Consider the following 11,029-nt stretch of genomic DNA (forward strand, 5'->3'; position numbering starts at 1 on the left):
AAAATATTTGCAAATAACTCCAGGTTGTGTCTAGAGAGCCAATTTTGCTGCATATTCGAAAGCAAAAAGCCCCAATCTCATAAATGACATTCAGAATATGATTTGGTATCATGCATATTTAAGGGCTGGCCTTCCAAACCTAAACATAACATTTTGGTACCTACAAGGGTATGCAAATCTCTTCAAAAATGTGCAAAAAGCTTCTTCTTCTTTTGCACAACCACTCCATTGTAGCATCTGACTTTGTCAGGCAGTTCAAAACGTCACAAAGGTGGTATATGTCCCCTTTACAAAATCTGAATTCACTTTTACAGTCATCTTCATTCAGTAAATCCGAATCAAATTTTTTGTAGTTATTATAGCGAACGTCAAGATTCGAAGATCTGTTTAGGTCATAGAGGAATAAACATTCGTCATCATCTATCAAACGGTTAGCATGGGCTAAGAGAATTCGAACTGTCTTGAGTTTTGGCATATTTCGATAAAGTAAACAAACAGTCTGGTTCCCGCCGAGAAAAAACGTAATGTAAGTTTTACGGAAGTCGAGAGCGGCGACGGCAACGGTCCAAAAAACTTGTGCTCCTGTTGCCGTTCCGGTTTTCGTCGTCATTTCGTAAAGTCCTTATTGTTTCAGCAACTACGAAGTTAAGAAAACGAACGCACATTTGATGTATAGATTTTAGGCATTTTGATTGGTTAAAATCCTTTCGATTAATCAAAAAAGTTAAACCGGTCCGACTTTTTAAAAATCGAATTCGACAAGTCTGAACATGCTGAAATAACCCTATAATAACTGTTTATGAAGGCAATACCGGAGAATATTGACCGACGTCAAAGTATTGCCCGAGCTTGTGAGTGCAATACGTGGCAGAGGTCAATATTCGATTTGTTAGTGAAAGTCTGGTTAGCGCACTTATCCCCCATCCTGAATAGAATACAACCAGAAACATTTTACTGCAACGAAACTTCTGGCAACAAGAAATAAATCGGTTGTAATCAAAAATTATCCCTCGTGCAATACTTTAATTACAGTATGTAGATATGACCTCAATTAACCAGGCATTTTCTTCCTACAAGTCCATTAGAAAAGAATTATCAACATAATTGCACATAATGTGCAACCATTAACGCCCCTGTCGTATATATACAAAAGAAATTCCCTTTAACTAGAAAAGAAATTATTTTCTTGATTTAGAGAAAATGTTATACCCGCGAGTCTTCAGGACTAGCTGTAGATGAAAAAGATGGTCGAAAAAAGGAAAAGGACAACGAGAGAACCTATTTACAGGGACATCGGTGCAAGTGTGAGAGATTGGAACAAGTAAAGTAAACCTGCATATTAGTATCGTCGTTGTCGCCGCCGTCGCATTTCGTCATCTTAATATCGCAATCCCTAGGATTTTTCAACTTGAATTGCGTATTCGTCGGATTGAAATCCTTTGTATTTATTTTTTATACGCCCTGAACAAAGAACGAGTAGAAGAATTGTACGGTGGCATGTATCTGTCAAAAAAGTCGTCCCCGCCGTTTTATTTTTTGTAATCAAGCGAATCCGCTCAATAATGATTCAAAACGAGCAAATCCGCTCAATAATACTATAAAATAAGCGAATCCGCTTGATAATTACTAAAACCGGCCGAATCCCTTCATTAATGAACAAAAACGAGCGAATGCGTTCAATAATGAACAAAAACGAGCGAATCCGCTCAATAATGCTTCAAAATTAGCGAATCCGCTTAATAGTACTTCAAAACGAGCGAATCGGGTCAATAATCACTCAAAGCAAGCGAAACGAAAAAAGCGAGTGTATCGTGTGTTTACCTAAAACGCGGGCAGCATTTTTGTCACTAATAAATGAAAAGTATCACAAAGCTGGAGGCACATGATAATTTGTTTGATAATTTGTTAAGGTAAGTCTTTTGAAGTATAATCCTTGTGAACTGAGAGTATTACTTTATCATATTTATAGATATGCCAACTGCAGATTTAATTGAACGGTACTTTAGAGATGGATTTCAATACAAAGAATTACTTCTCCTTTTGTACAGACACCATCAAATACGGATTAGCATTCGTTCTCTCCAAAGAATCCTCTCAAGTCGGGACCTTAAAAGAAAAAATTTAATAATTGATTTCAAGAGTGTCATCAGTACATCACAAGTTGGTTATCGTGCAATACACAAAGTATTAATTTCGCAAGGTATATCAGTTGACATGAAAACTGTTCGTTAAGAAAACTTGATCCTGAGGGAGTAGAGAGAAGAAGCAAAAATAGGCTTAAAAGAAGAATATACGCGGTATCAGGGCCTAATCATTTGTGGCATATTGACGGAAATGATAAAATTAAACCTTACGGCTTTTCTACATACGCCTGTGGTTAGAATCGTGCACCTCTAACAAAAATCCGATATAATTGCAACATATTTTTTAAATTGTGTTGAATAAATGGGCGGAACGACAAAGATTATTCTGGATGACTGAGGTGTGGAAAATGTCTCAGTTGCAGGCATGTAAAGATTTTTCCATCGCTCTTCGAATAATTCATCGCACTCGTTTTTGTTTGGAATGTTGTAGTATTATTGAGCGTATTCGCTCGTTTTGAAGTATTATTGAGCGGATTCGCTTGCTTTTGTTCATTATTAAGCGGATTTGCTCGTTTAAAGTGTCATTTTTGAGCGGATATGTTCGTTTTTATCCATTATCAAGCGGATTCGCTCATTTTTATTATTGAGTGGATTCGCTCGTTTAAAAGTAGCATTGAGCGGATTCGCGCGTATACACCGTAATTATTCTAATTCAACGCGCCGGTAAAAATAATTATTTTAACCGCCCAGCGAAAATAATTAGAAGCGATAAATTACAAACTTTTGAGCACGGTCAACCCGCGTTAATAATTAGAGGCAAATAAACTAATCCGCTCAAAAGAAGAAACATTTTCTTGAAAATTTTCCTTAATTTTTTTTTTCAAAATAATTTTTTTACAAAGCTATTTTTTCTTGTTCTTGTTTCCCTTCGTTGCACGTTCCCTTGCATCTTTGTACTCATTAAAAGTTTTCACAACAAGGCCTGGTAATTTTGAATGCATCTCTGAATTCGTCGACTTGAATATGTACAAGGCTGGGAGCTCCATTCCTCCTTGAGGAAGGTCTTTTGAAAACTCTTCACAGTTATTCTCACTAAAAGCTTACCACCATTCTTTATGTAAAAGTACGTAATTTTTGACAAGAACTTTGGTACGTGCCCCACAGTTACACTGCTGTATTTCAACGCCATTGCGTACTTATCTTCGACAAGAGCACCAGGTCGTGTTTCATGGCAGACTGTTAGCTCGCTGTCCACTTTCGCTTCCCATTCATTCTGGTATACATGATGGCCTCTCACAGAATACTCCGTAGAGAATTCCTTTTCTATCATAATGGGTAGATAGTTTGCATTTAGCAGAAGTTCCCTGAAGCAAATCTTTGACAAGCTTTCCATGTTGTGTAACGATGAATGTTGTGTTTCGAATGTAAATGAATTTTTATGCTTCGAATGGAATGTTTTTTTCGTTTCGAATGTCTGGATTTTTTCACATGTTTCCAATGTTGTGATTTTTTGATTTTTTTTTCTATATTCTTTTCTATATTATTTTCTATATTCATTCTCATCAGCTTTTCAAAGCAAGAGACACGTGAAAATGGCTTCACAAACTAAGATTCAAAATTATTTCAATAAACGGCCTGCTACAAGTGTGTCACTCAAACAAGTGAAGATTTCAAGTTTTTTGAAACCTGTGGATGAAAGCGAAATGGAAGATGTTATTTGTAGAGGAGGTAAGAGAGGAGGTAGAGGTAGAGGAAGAAAGAAACGCGTCGTTGGTAGACCATCAAAGGTATTCCGGCCGGAACAGTTTTAGCATTTGATGGAAAAGTATCATGACTTCCACGAAGTTGTGAATTCCACACAGTATTATGAGCAGTTATTACACGTTCACTTCACGTCACTTGCATCGCTCAACCCTGACCCACCTTCCAAAACCCGGAAACGCTTTACCCAAAAGAAGAAAGCAGAAATTCGCTTGCACTATTCTGTTAGTGGTAGCTTTGCCAACACTGCACGGGCATTTGATATCAATGAGTCAACAGTCCGAGGAATGGTCAATACTCGCCTGCTATCCGATAACAAAAAGCTATGCAGCAAATGTAATCTTCCTGGAGCTGGTAGACCGTTAACTTATCCTGCTGAATTAGAAGATCAACTGTTAAAGCGGGTTTTTGTTTTAAGGGATTTGCATTTTCCAGTTTCAGTAATAAGCTTTCAAAAGAAAGCAAAGCACGTCATCCAACCTCACAATCCATCATTCATTGCCAGCAGAAGTTGGGCTCAAAATTTTTTCAACCGACACAACCTTTCGCTTCGTGCTCGTACTTCGATCAGTCAGAAACTTCCAAATCAGTTGGAAAACGTCCTTAGCAAATTTTATCAGGATGCTGCGCGTTTAATGCGGATTGGAAAATACCCTTTGTCCCTAGTTGGTAACATGGAGGAAACACCGGCGTTCTTCGACATGGTTCCAGCCAAGTGCATTTGGAAAAAAAGAGAGGAGTGTGTGGTTCGTTCTTCAGGAAGTGAGAAAAAGCATCTGACGGTCGTCCTATCAGCTACGGGTGATGGGAAAATGCTCCCACCTATGATTATCTTTAAAGGTAAAACTGAAAAAACTATCCGTGATCTAGAAATCCCTCCTGGATTTGTTGTCCAAACGCAGAGGAAAGCCTGGATGGATGATGAATTGATGAAGATCTTGTTGAAAATAGGCACTCTTGCCGTAAGAACATTCTAGAACCTTGTGTACTATCTAGAAATATAAGGGACATTGGAGAATATTCCAGAAATAAGATAACTATACTAGAAACTACTAATAGTAAATAGAGAACAATATATACTTACCTAGTGAATAATGAACAATGTGCTAAATATAGATCATCTGGAATATACTAGAACATTCTAGAATATCTTATCTTTAATATATAAATAGGAGAACGTCTTGTAAATTTTAGAGTCATAGAGTCATAAAGTTATTGGAGCAGTCGAAACAACTCTGCAAATATATAAAGTTTACATTTCAACAGGTTATGGGCCCAGTCTATGCCCAAGAAGATTGAATATTTACAGAAATAATATTCAAGAAGAAGAAGCCATCTTGTGTGTCCGACGAGTTTGTTTTGATTTTGGTTTGGATTGGTGTAAAGTTCGCACGAAAAATCGTATTGTGGAAACCTGAAACGGATTATCCGGATTAGTTGAATACGGAACAAATGGCGATGGAAAGCACCAAAGTATTGATAAAACCATTGAATGGAACAAACTATGCTACCTGAAAGGTACAGTGTAGAATGGCGTTAATCAAAGATGGACTTTGGGGAATTGTTGATGGAAGAGAAAATGCTCCAACTGAAGATAGAGAAATTCCGAAATTTAATTTGCGTAGAGATCGTGCGTTAGCAACGATTGTTTTGTCGGTGGAACCAACGCTGTTATACCTGCTTGGACCAGATCCAGAGGATCCTACTGAGGTTTGGAAGAAGTTGGCAGACCAGTTCCAAAAGAAGACATGGAGTAATAAATTGACACTACGCAGGAAGTTGTATGACTTGAAGTTGAAAGATGGGCAATCTATTCAAAAGCACGTTAAAGCTTTGACAGAAATTTTCGATGAACTTGCAATTATTGGAGACCCGTTGGATGATGAAAGTAAAGTTGTTCATTTGTTAGCAAGCTTACCAGACTCGTATGATATGCTAGTTACAGCTCTGGAGGCTAGTGCTGAAGTACCGAAGCTTGAAGTCGTAACTGAACGATTGTTACACGAGGAAAGCAAGCGGAAAGATAAGGACACTTTGGAAACGAATGTCGAAGCAATGACATCGAATCACGGAAATGCAAGAAAGGGACCCAGATGTTATCACTGTGGAAAGATTGGTCATGTGAAACGATATTGCAAAGAATTAACGAAGAAGTTCGAGAGACAGACTCCTTCGACGTACGGTAAAAATCGAATGAAGCCGCAAAATGTGTGTACGGCTGAAGAAGAAGAAGATTATGACGAAGAAATCATCAGTTTAGTTGCTGAAAATACTTTGGCAGTCAATGGAAAAAGTAACTGGATAGTTGATTCAGGCGCAACATGTCACATGTGTAACGAAGAGGAATTGTTCGAAGAAATTTCGTCACTTGAAATACCACAAGATATCACTGTCGGTGATGGATATTCAGTACAAGCAATTGGAAAAGGAACAGTAACCTTGGAAATGAACATTTCAGAAAACAGAAACGTTGTATGCAAGTTATCTGATGTCTTATTTGTACCACAACTTTCGTACAATTTACTTAGTGTATCAAAAGCTGCAACAAATGGAAAGAAGTTTCAGTTTGAAGATTTCAAATGTGACATCGTGGATGCGAAACACGGAATCATTGGTACAGCAACAAAGCATGGCAACCTTTACCATCTCAACTGTAATGGATTGAGAAATAAGAAGAATCACACAGTTATGAAATGTGATAATAACGCTACAACAAAGGAAGAAATTTGGCATAGAAGATACGGTCATCTCGGTGTGCAGAATCTTAAACGATTGGCAAGGGACAAACTTGTTGAAGGCTTTGATTATGATGCAACAAAGAAACCGACATTTTGTGAACCGTGCATTGATGGGAAACAAAGCAAAATACCGTTTCCGAAGACAGGAGGAGATCGATCGAAAAATCTCCTTGGTATAATCCATCGCGACGTTTGTGGAAAGATAGAAACAAAATCACTTAGTGGTGCAGAATATTTTGTTACATTCATTGACGATAAATCAAGATACGTATGGGTATATGTCATGAAACACAAAAGTGAAGTGTTTGAGAAATTCAAAGAATGGAAAGCAACTGTGGAAAAATCGACTGGAATTCAGATAAAAACGTTTAGAACTGACAATGGTGGAGAATATACATCCAAAGAGTTCGAAGACTATTTGAAGAAAGAAGGTATTCATCATGAGTTGACAATTCCGAAAACACCGCAACAAAATGGAGTTGCAGAGAGGATGAACAGAACACTCGTGGAATCTGTAAGATCAATGTTAGCAGATTCAAAGTTACCAAAACGATTTTGGGCCGAAGCCTTGGCTACAGCAACGTACCTTCGTAACCGACGTCCAACGACAGCAGTTAAAGGGAAGACACCCTTTGAAGTATTAACTGGAAAGAAACCAAATGTCGAAAATCTACGAATTTTCGGATGTGATGCGTATGCTCACGTACCAAAAGATGAAAGAAAGAAACTTGATTCAAAAACCAAGAAGAGTGTATTTCTTGGATACGGTGATGGAATCAAGGGATATCGTCTATATGACAACGACAAGAAGAGAGTCTTTTACAGCCGAAATGTGACATTCAATGAAATCTGTGGTGAATTGAAAGACGACCGTGACATAGACGAACCAAAAGTAGAGATCGAATTACAACCTCGTGAAGAAAACACAGATAATCAAATACAGGAGGAGCAAGAGCGACAAGTAAGAGAACGACGGCCTCCTGATCGTTACGGAGAATGGGTATACATCACTCAAGAAGAAGATCCAAATACATTTTCTAAAGCAATCAAAGGACATGATGCAGACAAGTGGATGCAAGCAATGGAAGCCGAATTGGATTCTCTACACAAAAACGAAGTATGGGAGTTGACTGAATTACCTCCAAACAGAAAAGTTGTTGGCAGCAAATGGGTATACAAAAAGAAACAAGACTCTGATGGGAATGTGGAACGATACAAAGCAAGATTGGTTGCACAAGGATACAATCAAAGATATGGAGAAGATTATGACGAAACAACTTCTCCGGTAGTGAGATTCGAATCAGTACGAACGTTGATTGGATTGGCAGTCAAGAAAGAACTTCACCTACATCAACTCGACGTTGGAACTGCATTTTTGAACGGTGAACTTAAAGAAACCATATATATGAAACAACCAGAGGGATTTGAAATTCTAGGAAAGGAACACTTGGTTTGTAAACTCAAGAAAAGTATCTATGGATTGAAGCAATCATCTAGATGTTGGAACGAAGCACTTGACAAACATCTAAAGAGTATGGGCTTCAAACAATCAAACAACGATCCTTGTATATACACGCTTGAAACAGATGAAGAAACATTCATAATCGCTGTATATGTTGATGATATCATACTGGCCGGAAACAATCAAAAACGTATTGATGAATTTATCAAGATGATTGGAGATAGATTCGACATCAGAGACATGGGGAAGATGAACCATTTTCTAGGAGTCAAGATAGAATATTTTAGTGCAGGAAGAATTTGGATTGGACAACCAAGTTACACAAGAAATCTACTCAAGAAGTTTTCAATGGAGAATTCCAAACCTGTGGCAACATCTGTAGAGATTGGAAGCAAACTCATCAAATCAAATGAAACAGATAAACTCGTTGATCCAGAGATGTATCAATCAGTAGTTGGACAGTTACTTTACCTTTCTACGAGAACACGACCAGATATCGCTTATGCTGTGAGCAATGTTGCCAGATTTTCATCAAAACCGTCACAACAACACTGGATTGCCGTTAAGAGGATCATAAGGTATCTCAATGGAACAATTGATTATGGTCTTTTGTACGAAAAGAATTCAACAATAGAAGGATTTTCTGACGCAGATTGGGCTGGAGATTTGAATGATCGTAAATCAACTTCTGGATACGTATTCATGATGAGCGGAGCAGCAATCAGCTGGAACAGCAAGAAACAAACATGTGTAGCTTTGTCAACTGCAGAAGCCGAATATATTGCATTATCAAAAGCCCACAGGAATCGATTTGGCTACGACGACTTTTAGCAGACATGGGAGAAAAGCAGCCAAACGCAACAATCATCAATGAAGATAATCAATCAGCCATCGCAATGACAAAGAATTCTCAATTTCACGGACGAGCCAAACACATCGATATGAAATATCATTACGTAAGAGAGCAAGTTAAATCAAACCAAATCCAATTGAAGTACTGTCAAAGTGGAGATATGATCGCAGATATAATGACGAAAGGAATCGGACGAGTACAGTTTGATAAGTTGCGAACGATGATCGGATTGAAGAACCTTACGGACTGCGAGTGAGGAGGAGTGTTGAAAATAGGCACTCTTGCCGTAAGAACATTCTAGAACCTTGTGTACTATCTGGAAATATAAGGGACATTGGAGAATATTCCAGAAATAAGATAACTATACTAGAAACTACTAATAGTAAATAGAGAACAATATATACTTACCTAGTGAATAATGAACAATGTGCTAAATATAGAACATCTGGAATATACTAGAACATTCTAGAATATCTTATCTTTAATATATAAATAGGAGAACGTCTTGTAAATTTTAGAGTCATAGAGTCATAAAGTTATTGGAGCAGTCGAAGCAACTCTGCAAATATATAAAGTTTACATTTCAACAGATCTGGGTTAAAGAGATCTGGCTAAAGCATGTACGCACTGAATGTAAAAAGCTTGGTTTCGAAAATTCCTTGTTATCATTTGATGCTTTCTCCGCTCATTTAACTGACGGAGTCAAGGCCCAATTATTGGAAAATAATTCTGTTATTCTACAGATACCAGCAGGTTATACTTCAAAATGTCAACCAATGGACGTCTGCCTTAACAAGCCATCTAAGTCCGTTTTGAGGAAGTGTTGGGTCAATTACGTTGCAACCGTCGTTAAAGGATTCCCTGATGGAAATAGCAGTAGCAGCAAAATCCCCGTACCAACTCGCCAGCAGATGATTGGGTGGATAAAAAAAGGATATGACTACCTTGCTCAGGACAAGGAAATGGTGAAACGATCATTTGAAGTGTGTGGTATTACTTCCTCAGATCCAGTAAAGATCCGCAATGGAGCATTTTACCAAAAATGTATGGAAAAAGCACAGGACGAGCTTGACATGGACGAAGACGAAAATGATGATCCCTTTGCTTGATCTCAGTATCATAATATATCGAAATATATATGTTCATTTAATCTAAACCACTGCTTGTTTTTTTTAAAAAATATACGATCCGTGTTAAATTAGAGGAAAATAAAACATGCCAAATTTTCGACCCGCGTTAATAATTAGAAGCGATAAATTACAAACTTTTGGCCATTTTTGTCCGTCCGCGTTAATTAGAAGCAGCGTTAAATTAGAATAATTACGGTAGTCATTATTGAGCGGATTCGTTTGTTTTTAGTCTTTATTGAGCGGATTCGCGTGATTACAAATAATATAACGGGCTCGACATTTTTGGCAGATACATGCCACCGTAAAATTGTTCTATAAAAGTTTGGCAAATAATTTCGTTTAGACTTTTAGATTACTGCTCAGTGAAAAATATATTGCTTTTCATCGCTACTTTTTTCTTCAAAATTGACTGACTCGCAGCTTTTTGAGTGAGACATAAAGCATAGAGTAACGTTCCATTTTGAAAACAAGGAGCAATAATTGGGTGGGACAGAGTAGTAAAAGTCACCCTAATGCGTTCACTGCACTATTGCACAATCTGAACGGGATCGTTTCGTGGTTCACAGCGGAACAAAGTAATTTCGAATTTCATAGCGGATAGTTTGGAAACTGTGTAGAAACGACGCCTATCCGGTACAAAAGCAATTTGGAAGGGATATTTGTAACGTGTAGCATGATTGCCGCGCAACCATTTGCATACAGCAAAATAGCGGAAATGTTTAATGTACCTTTTCTGGTTTTTATCCTTGTCAATTGATGTTTTCCTGCAATATGCCCGGAAAAGCGGTTTTCGGATATATTATATATATATATTCGGATGTTTGCGGTACGTATAGTAAAAAAAAGCTTTGTTGCGGGAAATTACATTTGTGCATTGATTGATAAAACTCGACACTTGTGAAATTCGGCCCTAATTACAGTCAGTTTTCGAGCGTACACGGTTAAATACATAGACACGCCACGCTACAGCCTGTTACGTTTATCGGATATATTTACGTAAT

Source organism: Hydractinia symbiolongicarpus, chromosome 4, assembly GCF_029227915.1.
Source record: "Hydractinia symbiolongicarpus strain clone_291-10 chromosome 4, HSymV2.1, whole genome shotgun sequence".
NCBI lineage: Eukaryota > Metazoa > Cnidaria > Hydrozoa > Anthoathecata > Hydractiniidae > Hydractinia > Hydractinia symbiolongicarpus.